We start from the raw sequence: 15,097 nt of genomic DNA, 5'->3' as shown, positions 1-15,097 counted from the left end.
AAATAGGGTGGCGCATGCTACTTTACTACAGGCAGGGGGAAGGCTCTCCACATAAATTAGATCAGCCTACAGTGGGCACAGTGCCAAGAGTCTTATTCAATTAACTTCAATTTGCTATAAATATCCTAACTAATCGGACACTGCACTACTGTTAGCTCAATGAGAGAGGGAGAATTCCCAGGAAGATAACTAATATGATCAATTGATTGTCACTACACATTCCCCTTCTCTAACCTGTATCAGTTTTCATAGTATTTTGTCATAGTAAAATCTGGGCACATTAACCAGTGAGAGTCATTAGAATAATATAATAGAATAGAGTATAATAGAAAGGAATACTTTATTGTTCATCTTGTGATGGGAACAAATGTGATGCTCCCCCCACCCTCCCAGACCCTACAGAAACACACCCACCACAACACATTTAAAACAGTAGATTATATGTTGTCTTTTTGTCTATTTTAACTAAAGGCTTGCACCTGAGTGAGTGGGTTCGCATAGCAGAACATGTATTTTGTAGAATCTGCAGTGTATATTGGAGTGCAGAGAATCAAATTCTCCCTCTTCTGGTGAAAGACAGTAGTGCAGTAGTGCACGTTGTAGTAGTAGTAGTGCACTTATGCTGCAGTGTGCTATTGTTGGTGAGTGGTATGGAGTAACACAGTATGGGTCATAATACCCATAAAACCTTGCGGTCAAACACGTAAACGGTTCCAATCGTTTTTTCACCATTAATGTTTCCCATAGGGGATTTTAGACAGACTTCAAATAAGGGCTGTGTTTCGTGTAGGCTTACCCTGGCGTGACGTTTTGATAACCATGTAAATCTCTCTCGGACAAGGTGACTTTTATCAATATATTCACCTGTATTTACCCCCCAAAATGAAATGCTAATTAGCTGCTAATGTGGCAATGACACAACTACAAAGGCCTGTCTCAAGCTTCACATCACTCACCAGGGCCATGATGAGACGAGACTGTCGAATCGAGGCAAAGGTAAGGATCACTGGATTAACTAATGTTAGCTAAATTTAGTAATAAATAAATTGGCAAACATTTTTATTTACTGTACATAATACCTGTTATCTAGCTAGCTAGCTCATGGTTAGCTAGCTAGTTTGCAACATTAGCCTGACTACATGGCTACATTAGCTGTCTATTTGTCTAGCCATTTAAATGCATGAGAGGTTTATAAGTTTAGCTTTCTTTGGCTTTTATAAACCAACAGTCTAGCTTGCTAGTGTCGTAGTAAATATATATAATGTTATAGCTTGGTCTGACTAAAATCTTGTGCATGACCCATCTTGTGTTGGGCCTTTGTATTTAATACAATGCACAAAGACTTCTATCTTGTCGGCCTTATCAGCAGGTGGCTATGGACAACACCCACGCCATAGGTCTCTCAGTTCTCCCAACTCACGACTTCTTGCTCTGAGGACATACACACACACACCCACACACACACACACATATACACACACACACACACACACATCATCATTGTTAAACATACACACACATACACACACACACACACACACACACACATACGCACACACACACACACACACATCATCATTGTTAAGCACACACACACACAAAAACCCCCTTCTCTTAGGCTGAACATCTGAAGACAGAGAACCCGACTCAGAGCCAATGCAATGGAGGTGACCTCGACCAACTCATCAGGACCAATCAGAAGATCAGAACTACTAGAATCAACCTACTTTATTTTATTGTATAAAATGTCAGCACACAATGTTTAGGGGCTCTCTCTCAGATATCTCCCCTACGAGATTGACCGAACGGGTCCGTGCACGCTATTCTCAGATATCTTTACCTCTGAATAAACTGCCTTATATTATACAATTATCCACCTTGTCCAAAAGTCTCTACTTGGTCTCCGTTCTCCAGTAAACTTGTTTTATCAACAAAACTTGGTAGCAGAGGATGGTTTTCTAACTCTGAATTCGGTCCATAAAAGTTGATAGAGACAGGAGACAAGTAAGAGACGGATCTGAAAGGACGGGTGACCTGTCCGCAGGAGCAGCCGGGAATCCAGCTCGCCTCAGGAAACTGATCTAGACGGCCGTCAATACAAAGGTAAGCAGAACCTGTTAAAACAAAATCTGCATATTGTATTGTAGGATAAACTAAATTATGATCAGTAAGTACTGGGCGTGAGTATGGATTACTGTAAAATTTATAACATATCTATTATGACTCAAAAGGCACATATGTAAAGATATCTGAATTCTTTAGGTTTTTACTGTTGAAATGTGACTCTCTAGGGGAGGAGTCTAGTTACAGAGGTTGTGGTTCACGAGAGACGGACCCTTTTATTTTTTACTGTTGATATCTGAAATCTTAGGTTTTTACTGTTGAAATGTGACTCTAAGAGAAGAAGTCTAGTTACAGTGGTTTTATTTTCTGTTGAAATGCGGCTTTCTAGTGAGGAGCCTATTACAGAGGTTTTGGTCCACAAGCGATGGACCCCTTTTATTTGATCCACAAGAGAAGGATCTGGTGACTTGATAAAAAGATTCAGATAGTCGGGTTGAGTTAATTCCGTGAGAATCCAAGTCCAGAAAAGGTTCTCCCGACTAGACGCCAGTTGAATGGTTTAAACGACTGGGAGTCTCCTTGAGGAGAATCAAAAAAATAAAAATAAAAATACAAGTTCAGATAGTCGGGCAATTGGTTGACGTGGCACTCAACTATATGTACTGTGAGGAACTTAAACTGAATTCCTGTGTTGCTTAGGTTTTTACTGTTGAAATGTGACTCTAAGAGAAGAAGTCTAGTTACAGTGGTTTTATTTTCTGTTGAAATGCGGCTTTCTAGTGAGGAGCCTATTACAGAGGTTTTGGTCCACAAGCGATGGACCCCTTTTATTTGATCCACAAGAGAAGGATCTGGTGACTTGATAAAAAGATTCAGATAGTCGGGTTGAGTTAATTCCGTGAGAATCCAAGTCCAGAAAAGGTTCTCCCGACTAGACGCCAGTTGAATGGTTTAAACGACTGGGAGCCTCCTTGAGGAGAATCAAAAAAAATAAAAATAAAAATACAAGTTCAGATAGTCGGGCAATTGGTTGACGTGGCACTCAACTATATGTACTGTGAGGAACTTAAACTGAATTCGTGTGTTGATGCTGATATGTAATGAAAATGTAATTGTTGAAATGATAACCTGAATGTTGTGTAAGATTGGCCGTTTCATGAGACTAACTAGTGGATAACTTTTAAGAGGACCACCGAGTCCTATTTTGCCTGTTATGTAGCCGCTGCGCTAAAAGCTGACTTGAACTTTTTCCCTCTTGTGGTGTTGGTATTTTCATAATTCCTAAAATTAGATTGATAATTATTTTGGAAGCGCTCGAGTTTGTTAATATATTGTTCCAAAAGGGCGATTCTGATACCTTTTGGGAAAATATATAATAACTCGAATAACTGAAAAACAATAATAACTTTTGCTAAATAATTCCTAAAATTAAATTGATAATTATTTTGGGAGCGCTTGAGTTTGTTAATATATTGTTCCAAAAGGGCGGTTCTGATACCTTTTGGGAAAATATATAATAACTCGAATAACTGAAAAACAATAATAACTTTTGCTAAATAATTCCTAAAATTAAATTGATAATTATTTTGGGAGCGCTTGAGTTTGTTAATATATTGTTCCAAAAGGGCGGTTCTGATACCTTTTGGGAAAATATATAATAATTCGAATAATTGAAAAACAATAATACCTTTTGCAAAATAATTCCTAATAATAAAGTATTGAACATTTTTTGTGTACGAGGGTGGGACATCAGAGATAAATCTCAGTCAGCGCCAAGAATACATTGCTGGATTCGGCCAGTGACGGGCTAAGAGCACCAAGATAGTCTAAAAAAAACTGTATAACCATGGCAACCACTACCGTCCCAAAACTCAAGTTTAATGAATATCTAGATCAAAAAATACAGGATAGAGCGGGAGTGGTGCCGAATGGTTTTTAATTCGATCTAAAAGTTGGTGCGAGAGGAAAAGGCAAATCATCGATCTAAAAACAGACGGAAGAGTGACCTGAAAATCCTGGAGAAATCAACTATTCGTCTTGGCTCAGGAAACCTGATCAGAGCGCGCTCTTCTAAAAAGGTATGCAGAGCCTGTTAAAACGAAATCTTGCATATTGTATTATAGACCAATACCAAATTATGATCAGTAGTACTGAGCGTGAGTATGAATACTTGTTAAATAATTTTCCATCCTAATGAATTAAGGCATACATGAGATATCTGGTACTGTGTTTTATACTAAGGAATTAAGGAATAAGGAATAAGGAATAAGGAATAAAGATAAACGTATCCAGAATGTGTCGAACTACGGATTGACGCATTGGTGGATAAGATTTGACCCACAACTAGATTCCTAAAGGGACCCAGTTTGAACTGAGACCTTTTGCATAAATCCTATTAGGGGAGGTCCTACCCTATAGGTTGCGAGAGGTAGAAGTTTAACTGTGGCAGAGTTCTAGACATTAGGTGGAGGGAGAGGTATGGTTTTGAGGGACGTCTGGACGCAGATAAACTCGAATCCATGCTTAAAACAGATACATAAGGTGTGTAAAGGAGAAATGAGCAGTGAGAGAGAAAGAGAGAGTTGCGAGGGGAGGGGCTGGAGAGAAGCGAAAGTGTGGCTTTTGGAGCGAGGAAAGACTGGAGTTGGCTGGGAACACCACGGGGTGATTATTTGAGAGGTGCCTGTGGGTTTCTGACGAGGGATGAGATGGGTGAGAAAGTAGAGAATATTTACATTTGCATTTTTGGTGATTTGGCAGACGCTCTTGTCCAGAGCGACTTGCAGGAGCGATTGGGGTTGAGTGCCTTGCTCGAGGGCACATCGGCAGATTTTTCGCCTGGTCGGCTCGGGGATTGGAACCGCGACCTCTCGGTTCTTGGCGCGGCGCTACTGATCACTAAGCTGCCTGCCGCCCCATATGAGTTTAAGGTTGTGGCGTTGTTTGATCATGTGATAAGGTTTAATTTGTAATCGGACCATAACTAAAGTGGTTGTAGAAGTAATGTATAGGTAGGGGAGAGCCAATAGGGGGCTCCATTGAACTATTATGGTTTATTTGGCATTTCAATGGCATAAGGTGAAATCTGTATGCATGAGGGGAATTCGATTATGTATTATTATAGTATTATGGACACTCCGTAATAAATAAACTGAACCAAACAAGACGTTACTACAGCAATAGAGAATAGTTAATGTTGTTACGTTAGTTCTTAAACCCGATGATAGAGGAAAATGCAGAACGCTGTTAGAGTGTGTTTTATTTAGGCTACTAGGGTGTTTGAGACGGAAGGGCTGGCTAGACGGGGGTGATGACGTGGCTGGATGTGCGACGTGAAAGTATTTACTTTGTGAGAATCGTAGATGGTGTGGAGTGACTGGCGATGTCCCTGGTTCGAACACAGGTAGGGACAGTAGACAAAGCTTTCGCAGTGGGGCTATATACCTAGATTACTATGTGGATGTGAAAGGTTGAATTAGATAGCTTAAATAGAAGTATTCTAGAAAAGTCTATGAAAATATGTTATAAGGTTACCATGCGCTCTCCCCGAAGGAGCAAGGGGAGGGTGAGAGACAGTACAGTTCAGATGGTAGGAACATTATTAAATGTATGCTAATCAACGATAGCAAGTATTTGTTTTATTAATTAGGGCATAATCAGAGAGAACAGTTAAATAAATTGAATAGCGAACTGAAATGGTTTAGCGGGAAAATATAAATGTTTGGTACATGTAGCAGAGTTAGGGTAATCAATTAAATAATAATTGTATACGCGAGGAATTTTGAGTGGTTTTATAGATTAGTTATGAGGAATTAGATTGATACAAACAATTATTGATGGGTTAAGACTGGGGATAACCAGGAGAAAGAGATTAGCTCATCTCGTTGGAATGTTGCCAAGGGCTAGGGGAGCAGTAGTGAAGTTAGGCCGTATTTAGGTCATGAAAGTGAGCTACCAAATTAAGGCCTGGCTATTTGTGGTTGTTTTTCAAATTGGGTTTTCAAATAAAAAACAACACACCTAGTATGATGTTTATAAAGCCTTGTTTCAATTTTTGGGGGGGTTTTCAGCAGGTCAAGGGTTATAGGTCTTAAAGGTGCACACAGTGAATTTTATGGATTTTTTAGGTTTTGGCTGAGTTTGGGGTATATATGATTTCTTATGAGAATGAATGTCATGAGGACTTAATGAACACTTGGGATAACTAACATTTATGAAATATTTAGAATAATGGTAATTGTTTAGTATACTATGGGATTAAACAGTTCGTTAAATGATTTCAATGGCTTCTGAACTCTGTTTTAACATTCTGGTGTTAATTAATCATCCACACTAGTACATTCTAAAGGCATGAGAGGAAGACTTTAAGATAGTTTATTTTACTAAGTTGAGGGTAATTTATAGTACTGTGAAAATTGTGAAGAAGATTATAATTTGGTAATAATATATTTGATTTGAACCATAAATAACAGAAGAGAGAGTGGAGGAATGGCAATTGGATAATGAAATACCAATATTAACTAAAGTGATTGTTTAGGTAGGTGGTAATATTGACACATGGCCAAATCATGTGTCAAAGAGGGGGGATGGTTGGATTAAATATTAAATATATACGAAGGAGAGGACAAAATACTTTATTAAATATATACGAAGGAGAGGACAAAATACTTAAAAAAACAAAACATGTATGATAGTTTATTAACCACACCTGTATGTCAGAGGTTTTGTGCCCCACAGGTGAACTAAAGGAGAAGGTGACCCACTCTATCTAACCAGGAGACTGAATCAGGCCTGGCGGGAAGGGCCCCTACCAAGTACTGCCTTTGCCAGCAGAATAGCTGAGAGATCCATCTGGGTGCATGGCACACACTGTACAAAACCAGCTACACCTGACGAACAAACACAGAGTTAGGAGAAAGATCCGATCACCACTATGGTTCGGGGGTTGCCTCCTTAACGAAGATTCCCTTACCCTGTCTGATCATCCCTGTGTGAGTTCGATAGAAGGTAAAGCAATGGGTTGGCCTCTGGCATCTGACATGTTCTCAGGGCAAGGGTGGGGATTCACAGGTCTCCCGACGGTAGGTAGCTGTCTGATTGTGGGGGCCATATTCCTAACACACACGGACCCTCCTGTTTCAGCCAGAAGTGGTAGTTAACCTAACACAAGTTGAAAAGGCATAGGAGACAGCTAGACGTAGGGAAAGGGGAAATTCTAGAGTAAACCTCTCTGAGGGAGGTAGTGAGACCGGGGCTGTGATAAAGATAGTGCAAAACTATGGACCTGGAGGAAGTAGTACAGGTGGAAACGGGGTATAGAAATCTTAACCTGTGGTTGGAATGGATTCAGTATACGGAAAAAAAACTATGTCTAAAGAGGACTGTTTTGCCTGTAGGACAGCCAAACCAGGGATAACAACTACTCCGTTCCCCTTGACAGGCTTTAACTCTCTGTCAGGTTTTTCCTCCATGCAAGCCACCTGGGAATGTGGTGAAAGAGTCTTATGGTAACTTGCACTATCTGTTTCCCCCGATAACAAAGTCATCCCGACCTGGGTTGCCTCAGTTTGAAGTCACAGGGGATTCTTATTATTGTTTTTCTAGGACTAGTAAGGATAGGATACAGGGTAGGGCATCTTAGCTCCTGCTCCCACACAGAGAATGTCACACCTAAAGAGACCATGACTAAATCTCTCCTCTTTGTTGCAGCAAGAGGATTATAGGAGCCAAAACCAGGCCCGTGCTGACATCTGATGGATGTGTGGTGATAACTGATTGTGAACTCACCTACATACGCAAACAATCAAACGTGTCAGAGATTGGTGAGTTGTCACATAGAAAGTAGGACCTCCTCCCGGGATCCTTTGATGAAAGGATATATATTGATGGGATCCACAATCAGATCGCAGCTGGGTTTGAATCAAGTATTTTCTGGTGGTCAAACAATTAATAAAAATGTAGATTGGATAAATTATATTTAATATAACCAGCAAAAGATTTATTAACCACACTCGTGATGCAATAAAGGGATTAGCTGAGCAGACAGCGGCAACTAGCTTAATGACATGGCAGAATAGAATAGCTTTAGATATGCTTTTGGCTGAGCGGGACGGGGTTTGTGTTCTGTTTGGATATATGTGCTGTACTTTCATCTCCAACAATATAGCACCGGACGGGCCCCGTGACCAAAGCGCTTGAGTGACCATCACCACGCTGGCGAACGAACTGGTTGAGAACTCTGGTATTGATAGCTCCATAAACGGTTGGTTTGATAACGTATTTGGTAAATGGAAAACTATTGTTGTGACTATTCTGGGTGAAGTTATGGCCTCTATGGGTATACTTGTTCTTTGTGGATGTTGCCTTATTTCCTGGCTGAGTGACTGGTTTGGTGAGTACTCTTCTATGGTGGTTACTGGATTTCTGACCCTAGTAATTGTGTTTTTGCTGTTAATGTGTTGTGCTGCTTGCATCGTCCCCTGTCTCAGGAGGTCAGTGGTAGGAGTGTGATGCTGTTGTTACCGGCCCAGGATGATGCAGGTGACTCTGCTACTGACTCTGAGACCAAGCTGGATGATCCATGTTTTGCCTAGTAAAATACATACACGCATTTATTTTCAGTTCTTGCTCATTTATTACCTTACGTTTTTACTAACCACTGTGATTGTTTATTCTTCCTGATGTGAAGGTAAAGGATTCCTGGGTGGCTGGTAGCCAACTCAGTACATGTTAGGTGTAGGGGAGGAATAGAGGGTTAAAATTATTATTTTTATTTTCTATTAACATTAAATGTTGTGATTTAATTTCCATATCCTGTTATTCTTAAGGGTGATTATACTCTGTTTAGAGTGACACCATAAAATTGTTGGGTTTTATTTTTTGGATCTGTATGTGATGAATAGCTTGGAAGGAATGCATTAATGAGGAGCACTATACTGATATGGATTGTTTCACATAACAGGCTGATAAGAACACTCTCTCTTTGTTGTCTGTGAAACTGTCCTTGAACATGGGTACATGGAGTACAGTTTTTGGGGGCTCGTCCTTTTGGGTGCTGACTGTTGTACTATTAATAAAAACGTCGATAGAATTAACTGCATACATTAATGTTAAAATTAGGCAATTGCACACAACAAGGTTTTGAGGCGGTGCATGGCCAGTTGGCTGCAACCTCTCTCATGGCTTTCCAAAATCGTATTGCTGTCGACATGCTCCTGGCTGAAAAAGGAGGAGTATGTGCTATGTTTGGTGAACAATGTTGTACCTTTATTCCCAACAATACAGCCACAGATGGCAGTTTGATAATTGCCCTGGAAGGGTTACGAACTCTTAATGGTAAGATGAAGAGCCACTCAGGGGTGGACACTTCAATGTGGGACTCTTGGATGGATGCGTTTGGTAAATATAAAACGCTTGTTTCTTCTATACTTGTATCCATCTCAATTTTGCTGCAATTCTAGTGCTTTGTGGATGCTGTTGCATTCCATGCATACGGACGCTGACAACCAGGATTATAACCACCGCTATTGATCCACATCCTGCAGATAACGGTCAGATGTTTCCTTTGCTTGCTATTGACGATGCTGACCAAGGATATCTGGATGATGAATAGCATTTAAGCTTTTTGTCACGTCTCTTGTGAGACGTGAAGAGGGGGGAATGTAAAACTTTATCTTTTGATAAAGTTTTCCCTATTTTGCCAATTGCAGCATTTAAGCTTTTGTCACGTCTCTTGTGAGACGTGAAGAGGGGGAATTAAAACTTTATCTTCTGATAAAGTTTTCCCTATTTGCCAAATTGCAGCATTTCAGCTTTATGTCACGTCTCTTGTGAGACGTGAGGAGGGGGAATCAAAACTTTATCTTCTGATAAAGTTTTCCCTATTTTGCCAATTACACTGTTAGCTTGTGTCACGTCTTAAGTTTTCCTTCTTTACTGTTACTTGGTCACGTCTCTGGGGAGACGTGAAGAGAGGGATTTGTCGTAGTAAATATATATAATGTTATAGCTTGGTCTGACTAAAATCTTGTGCATGACCCATCTTGTGTTGGGCCTTTGTATTTAATACAATGCACAAAGACTTCTATCTTGTCGGCCTTATCAGCAGGTGGCTATGGACAACACCCACGCCATAGGTCTCTCAGTTCTCCCAACTCACGACTTCTTGCTCTGAGGACATACACACACACACCCACACACACACACACATATACACACACACACACACACACATCATCATTGTTAAACATACACACACATACACACACACACACACACACACACACACACACACACATACACACGCACACACACACACACATCATCATTGTTAAACATACACACACATACACACACACACACACACACACACACATACGCACACACACACACACACACACATCATCATTGTTAAGCACACACACACACAAAAACCCCCTTCTCTTAGGCTGAACATCTGAAGACAGAGAACCCGACTCAGAGCCAATGCAATGGAGGTGACCTTGACCAACTCATCAGGACCAATCAGAAGATCAGAACTACTAGAATCAACCTACTTTATTTTATTGTATAAAATGTCAGCACACAATGTTTAGGGGCTCTCTCTCAGATATCTCCCTACGAGATTGACGAACGGGTCCGTGCACGCTATTCTCAGATATCTTTACCTCTGAATAAACTGCCTTATATTATACAATTATCCACCTTGTCCAAAAGTCTCTACTTGGTCTCCGTTCTCCAGTAAACTTGTTTTATCAACACTAGTTAACTAGCTAGCTAACTTAGATTGTGAAGTTAGACGTTCTTGATAAGGTTTCTTTGTGTCTGTGGGTGAAGAACCTACTTCAAGTAATGCAATGTAAGTAGCCTACTACTTGACTTGTAGCTACCTAGCTAGATGTATTATTTTGGTCTGGCATTTTGAGAGGCTTCAGAGATGGACCGATTAGCATCATTTAGATGGTATTTAAGCAATAAGGCCCAAGGGGGTGTGGTATATGGCCAATATACCATGGCTAAGGGCTGTTATTAAGCGTGACGCAACGCAATATACGACAAACACCCGAGGTGCCTTATTGCTATTATAAACTGGTTACCAACGTAATTAGAGCAGAAAATATAAATGTTTTTTCATACCTGTGGTATACCACAGCTTTCAGCCAATCAGAATTCAGGGCTCGAACCACCCAGTTTATAATGATATACAGTGCATTCGGAAAGTATTCAGACCCCTTGACTTTTTCCACATTTTGTTACGTTACAGGCTTATTCAAAAATGAATTAAATTGCTTTTTTCCTCATCAATGTACGCACAATACCCCATAATGACTAAGTAAAAACAGGTTTTTAGAAATGTTTGCAGATGTATTAAAAATAAAATATGGAAATATGACATTTACATAAGTATTTAGACCCTTTACTCAGTACTTTGTTGAAGCACCTTTGTCAGCGATTACAGCCTTGCGTCTTCTTGGGTATGACGCTACAAGCTTGGCACACCTGTATTTGTGATGGGAACAAATGTTGGGAGAGTTTCTCCCATTCTTCTCTGCAGATCCTCTCAAGCTCTGTCAGGTTGGATGGGGAGCGTTGCTAAACAGCTATTTTCAGGTCTCTCCAGAGATGTTCAAGTCTGGGCTCTGGCTGGGCCACTCAAGGACATTCAGAGACTTGTCTCGAAGCCACTCCTGCGTTGTCTTGACTGTGTGCTTAGGGTCAATGTCCTGTTGGAAGGTGAACCTTCGCCCCAGTCTGAGGTCCTGAGCGCTCTGGAGCAGGTTTTCATCAAGGTACTCTCTGCGCAGTTCATCTTTCCCTCGATTCTGACTAGTCTCCCAGTCCCTGCCACTGAAAAACATCCCCACAGCATGATGCTGCCACCACCATGCTTCACCATAGGGATGGTGCCATGTTTCCTCCAGACGTGACGCTTGGCATTCAGGCCATAGAGTTAAATCTTGGTTCCATCAGACCAGAGAATCTTGTTTCTCATGGTCTGAGAGTCCTTTAGGTGCCTTTTGGCAAACTCCAAGCGGGCTGTCCTGTGCCTTTTACTGAGGAGTGGCTTCCGTCTGGCCACTCTACCATAAAGGCCTGATTGGTGGAGTGCTGCAGAGATGGTTGTCCTTCTGGAAGTTTCACCCATCTCCACAGAGGAACTCTGGAGCTCTGTCAGAGTGACCATTGGGTTCTTGGTCACCTCCCTGACCAAGGCCCTTCTCCCCCGATTGCTCAGTTTGGCCGGGCGGCCAGCTCTAGGAAGAGTCTTTGTGGTTCCAAACTTATTCAGTTTAAGAATGATGGAGGCCACTGTGTTCTTGGGAACCTTCAATGCTGCAGAAATGTTTTGATACCCTTCCCCAGATCTGTGTCTTGGAGCTCTACAGACAATTCCTTCGACCTCATGGCTTGGTTTTTGCTCTGACATGCACTGTCAACTGTGGGACCTTATATAGACAGGTGTGTGCCTTTCCAAATCATGTCTAATCAATTGAATTTGCATACATTACATTACATTTTAGCAGACGCTCTTATCCAGAGCGACTTACAGTTAGTGAGTGCATACATTTTTTTCCATTTTTATTTTTTTCATACTGGTCCCCCGTGGGAAACGAACCCACAACCCTGGCGTTGCAAACGCCATGCTCTACCAACTGAGCTACACGGGACTACCACAAGTGGACTCCAATTAAGTTGTAGAAACATCTCAAGGATGATCAATGGAAACAGGATGCACCTGAGCTCAATTTCGAGTCTCATAGCAAAGGGTCTGAATACTTATGTAAATACTTTTTTTTGGGGGGGGGGTTTGCAAACATTTCTAAAAACCTGTTTTCACTTTGTCATTATGCGGGTATTGTGTGTAGATTGATGATGATTTGTTTATTTAATCCATTTTAGAATAAGGCTGTAACGTAACAAAATATGGAAAAAGTCAAGGGGTCTGAATACTTTCCGAATTAACTGTATATATAACGCATGCTCCACTCTCAAATTGAAGTTGAACTTGTTGACTGATGCCAAGGCGGCGGCTGCTAAGAAGACTGAAGCCAAGGCGGACCAGAAGACTGCAGCCAAGGCAGCACTGGTCCACACCTGCTCTGTCTGTCGGGTGAGTAGTATTGGTTGGTACTGTATGTGCCTTTAGGTTCCTCTTCATGTGTAGGCTATTGTACTGGCCTGTGTGGTACTGTCTTTTATATGTGTAGTAGTGTGTTGCATCGTATTGCTTAGTTTATCATTTGTGTCAACTTTGAATTCAATCTAAGCCACAGATTGTTAACATCCACCATTTTGCACTTGACCTTTATTGACGCAGACCTGAAGACATTCAAGTAGCACTTTGAGAGCAAGCATCCCAAGTCTCCAATGGTCCCAATACTGGTTGAAGTGATCACACACACTAAAATGGATCTACAGCTGGGGTAAGATTCTTCCATCATTCACACACAGTAGACCATGTAAACCACCATATTGTCAACAAAATGCTGTCCTCAATGATTAAGTTGTATTGTGTATGTCTCAATTTGTGAAAATGCTGTGATTACTCATCATCTTTAATGTTGTGATTCATAGAAACACGATGACCAAGATTTGAATGCTGCAACTGAGACGGAATGACGTCAAGGGACACTGAGTATGACTGGACATGGGCCAGATATTTGTGACAATGACCTAAAAGGGATGCAGAAGCACACCAGCACCCCATTTTATGTTTATTCCATGGCCCATCATCCCTCTAGCTACCCCTTATTCCACACTATGAATTAATAACATCTAGACTCAGTAACAAGTTTAAAAGTGTTGTGGTGTACTGTTTATGCTACTTTTTTTCACTTGTGTTAAGCTGTCCTGTTTATTCTGGGGTTCAGACTGAATGCAGTATTAAATGTGCAGAAGAATCTGTGCTCTCTCGGATAGTAACAATAGGTCATACTGTGCTCGTCGATGTCCCAGGTTTGTGGCATTGATTAATAAATCATTTAAGAAAATTATAAGGGATTAAATATAGACCTCCACCGGCTAAAGCTTCTTTGCAAAGAACTAGCCTAGTATTCATGGAACATTGTAAATATCTGACTGCTACTAGGATAGTATTCTGTACAAGACAAGACCAAATAAGCCAACAAATATTAGTAAAATAAAATATGGAACAGTAAATGAAAATGTTCAATGTATCTTTTGTTTTGGATCAAGGTAGCTAGCTAGCTCACAGCAAAGGTGTCAGCTAGAGATGACGTGCAGGGGCTTGCAGGGATTTGTAGTCTTGCATGTCTACTTTGATGCTAATTAGCCTTTTCGAATCAGAGTAAATAGAGGTGATGATATTAATAAAAGTCCCCTTGTCTGAGAGATTTATACGGTTATCAAAACGTCATGCCAGGGAAAGCCTACATGAAACACAGACCTTGTTTGAAGTGGTTCTAAAATCCCCTATGGGAAAAATTAATGGTGAAAAAAAGATTGGAACCATTTCCGTGTTTGACGGCTAGGTTTTATGGCTATTATGAAGCGTCCACTGTGGGACTCTATAGGTTAGGAGCCTAGTTATCAAGGTCTCAAACATTCATCTACCTTATCAGGCTCTTTAATCCTGAAGCTACTATGGTAACATTTGTACCACTGGCATTTTGGCTTTAGTGGCTCTGCCAGTATCCATCTATTTCACTACATTGAGGTCAAGCTTATATTCAAAGGGACTAGAGACAAAAGATGAATTAAAAAGTGATTGTTTATTGACATTCGTGTACAGTGATATGTGTACATGGAGCGAAAGCACAGCCTGAGAATTTAGTGACCTGTTATCAAACCAGATTTGATCATAAACACGTCTTTCAAAATGTCTCAATTCTGAAAGACAAAGTCCTACAGGACAAGGAAAGTTAGAAAGGAGAGAACAAAGGACCAATTACCGAAATAGGGAGCCTTTTATCAAGTCATATCAACAAGGTATAGATGCTAATCTATATCACAACTTTTCTGCCAGTTTTTTACTGATGATTGTAAGATCTACTGTTTTACCTTGCTGTTTCCA

Source organism: Coregonus clupeaformis, chromosome 7 (genome assembly GCF_020615455.1).
Source record: "Coregonus clupeaformis isolate EN_2021a chromosome 7, ASM2061545v1, whole genome shotgun sequence".
In the NCBI taxonomy this organism is placed as follows: Eukaryota; Metazoa; Chordata; class Actinopteri; order Salmoniformes; family Salmonidae; genus Coregonus; species Coregonus clupeaformis.
Note: the sequence above shows the minus strand (reverse complement) of the source record.